A 3,361-nucleotide genomic window follows, 5' to 3' on the forward strand; every position below is an offset into this window, starting at 1 on the left:
AAAAAAAAAAAAAAAAAAAAATACAAAAAGAAATTGATAAAATAAATCGAAGATGGCACAAACAAATGGAAAAATATCCAGTTTCAAAGAAGAATTAATGAATTGGTATTGTTAAAGTTTCCATACTATACAAAGTGATCTATAGTCTCAGTGAAATTTCTATCAAAATTTCAATGATATTCTTCACAGAAATAGAACAATCCTGAAATTCCTATGGCATTAAAACAAAACAATCAAACAAAAAAAGCAAAATCCTACTAGCCAAAGCAATCTTGAGCAAAAAGAATAAGGTGGGAGGCGTGACACAACACTATGGTAATTAAAACAGCATAGTTCTTGCATAAAAACTAATGTATAAACCGATATATAAACCAATGGAACAGAGTAGAAAGCCTAGAAATAAATCCACACATTTATGGCCAATTGACACTCAGCGAAGGTACAAGAACACACAGTGGAGCAAGGAGAGTCTCTTCAACAAACGGTTTTGGGAAAACTGGCTATCCATATGCAAAAGATGAAACTGGACCCTTATTTTACTCCATATACCAAAACCAACTCAAAATAGATTAAAGACTTAAATTTGAGATCTGAAACTAAACTACCAAAAGAAAATATAATGAAAAAGTTTCTAGATGTTGATCTGCATAACAAATTTTTGGATATGAACCCAGAACATAGACAACAAAAGTAAAAAATAGACAAAGGGATTACATAAAATTAAAAAGCTTATGCACAGAAACAATCAATTGAGTGAAGAGACAACCCATGTGATAGGAGAAAATGCAAACCATACATCAGGGGAGGGGCTACTCTCCAAAACATATAGAAAATACAATTTAGTGTCAAAAACCAAATAATCCAATTAAAAAGTAAGCAAAGAACCTGTATAGTTTCTTCTCAAAAGAAGACACACAAATGGCTAAAAGGTATTTGAAAAGATGTTTATCATCAATAATCATTAGTGAAATGCAAATAAAAACCACATTATCAGCTCGTACTTGTTAGAATGGTCATTATCAAAAATGAAAAAAATGGTAAGTGTTGGTAAGGAAAGGGGGACCCTTGTATACTATTGGTCAAAATGTAAATCAATATACTCATTATGGAAAATAATATGGGGGTTCCCCAAAAACTAACACTAGAACTATCATATGATCCAGCAATCCCTTTTCTGGATACATATCCCAAAAAATGAAATTAGTATCTCAAAGAGATATCTGTATGCCCATGTTCTTTGCAATATTATTCACAAGAGCCAAGATATGGAATTAACCCAAATTCCCATCAACAGATAAAGGAAAAATGAAAAGGTGATACGCACACATGTACACACACACACATGCACACACACTACTCAGCCTTAATAAAGAAGAAAACTCTGGGCCGGGCGCAGTGGCTCAAGCCTTTAATCCCAGCATTTTGGGAGGCCAAGACGGGCGGATCACGAGGTCAGGAAATCGAGACCATCCTGGCTAACATGGTGAAACCCCGTCTCTACTAAAAAATACAAAAAACTAGCCGGGCGAGGTGGCGGGCGCCTGTAGTCCCAGCTACTTGGGAGGCTGAGGCAGGAGAATGGCGTAAACCCGGGAGGCGGAGCTTGCAGTGAGCTGAGATCCGGCCACTGCCCTCCAGCCTGGGCGACAGAGCAAGACTCTGTCTCAAAAAAAAAAAAAAAAAAAAAAAAAGAAGGAAACTCTGTCATTTGCAACAACATGGATGAACCTGGAGGACATTATGTTAAGTAAAATAAGTCAGGTACAGAAAGATAAATACTACATGACCTCACTTATAAGTGGAATCTTAAAAAGTCAGACTCATGGAAGCAGAGAGCAGAACGATGGTTTCCAATGGCTGGGGCTCCTGGGTGGGAAAAACAGGGAGGTGTTTAAAAGGTACAAAATTTCAGTTATGTGGGATGAATAAAATCTGATCTAATGTACAGCATAGTGACTGCAATTAATTATATCTGAATGTATACTTTAAATTTGCTAAGAGACCTTAAAAGTTCTCAACACACACAGACGCAAAAGGGAACTATGTGAGGTGATTGTTATGTAAATTTGCTTGATTGTGGTAATCACTTCACAGTGTATACATATATCAAAACATTATGTTGTTAGGGTAAACAGGGACATAAAGATGGCAGCAACAGACACTGGGGACTACTAGAGGAGGGAGGGTGGGAAGGGGGTGTAGGCTGAGAAAATACCTATTGGATACTATGCTCGCTATCTGGGTGATGGGATCATTCATACACCAAAACCCAACCAGATGCATTTTCCCCATGTAATAAACCTGCACATGTACCCTCTGACTCTAAAATAAAAGTTGAAACAAAACACAAACAAAACACCATACTGTGTGCTGTAAACATATACAATTTTTATTTGTCAATTATACCTCAATAAATCTGGAAAAAATAGTCACTTGCAAAATAAAATAACAAGAATATTAACACTCATACATACAGTCAAGGCATTGAACATTTCCACCACCACAAGGATTCCTCATGTTGCCCTTTGGTATTTATGCTCACTTTCTTCCTTTGCCATCCCCTTCTTAATCCCTGAAAACCACAAATGTGTTCTATATCGCTATAATTTTGTTATTTTCAGACATTATATATTCTAGATACTGGTCCTTTGTTGTATCTTTGGTTTGGGAATACATTCTCCCACTTTCTGGGTCCTCTTTTCATTCTCTTAGCAGGAATTTTGACAGAGCAAAATTTTTAACTTTAATAAAGTCTAATTTATCATTTCTTTCTTGTATAATATGATAAATTTGTGGAACTCACTTAGCTTTAGGGGTTTTCAAAATAGATTATTTGAATATTTTTCTATGTATGTAAGAATAGGTATATAATATAATGTACAAATAGGGATATTTTATTTCTTTATTTTTGTCTGTATGCCTTTTACTTTTTTTTCCTGCTTTATTGCATTGACTATGGACTATGTTGGATGCGAATGATGACAGTCAACATTTTTTCCTTGTTCCCACGTTAAGAGGGAAGACATTCAGTCATTCACCTTTATAATACTAACTATAGGATTTTGTAGATGCTCATTTTCAAATTGAGGAATTTCTCCTCTGTTCTGATTTTTGTGAGTTTTCATCATAAATGTTTGTTGAATTTTTATCAAATGCATTTTCTGTATCAATTTTATATCATGTGAGATTTATTTTAATGCTGTTAAAATTACTTGATTTTTGAATATTAAACACACCTGGCCCTCCTGAAAACAAAACACACTTGGTTATAATTTTAAAAAGCACACATAGGCCGGGCGCGGTGGCTCACGCCTGTAATCCCAGCACTTTGGGAGGCCGAGACGGGCGGTTCACGAGGTCA

The sequence above is a fragment of the Rhinopithecus bieti genome, unplaced genomic scaffold (genome assembly GCF_001698545.2).
Source record: "Rhinopithecus bieti isolate Rb0 unplaced genomic scaffold, ASM169854v2 scaffold_648, whole genome shotgun sequence".
Taxonomy (NCBI): domain Eukaryota; kingdom Metazoa; phylum Chordata; class Mammalia; order Primates; family Cercopithecidae; genus Rhinopithecus; species Rhinopithecus bieti.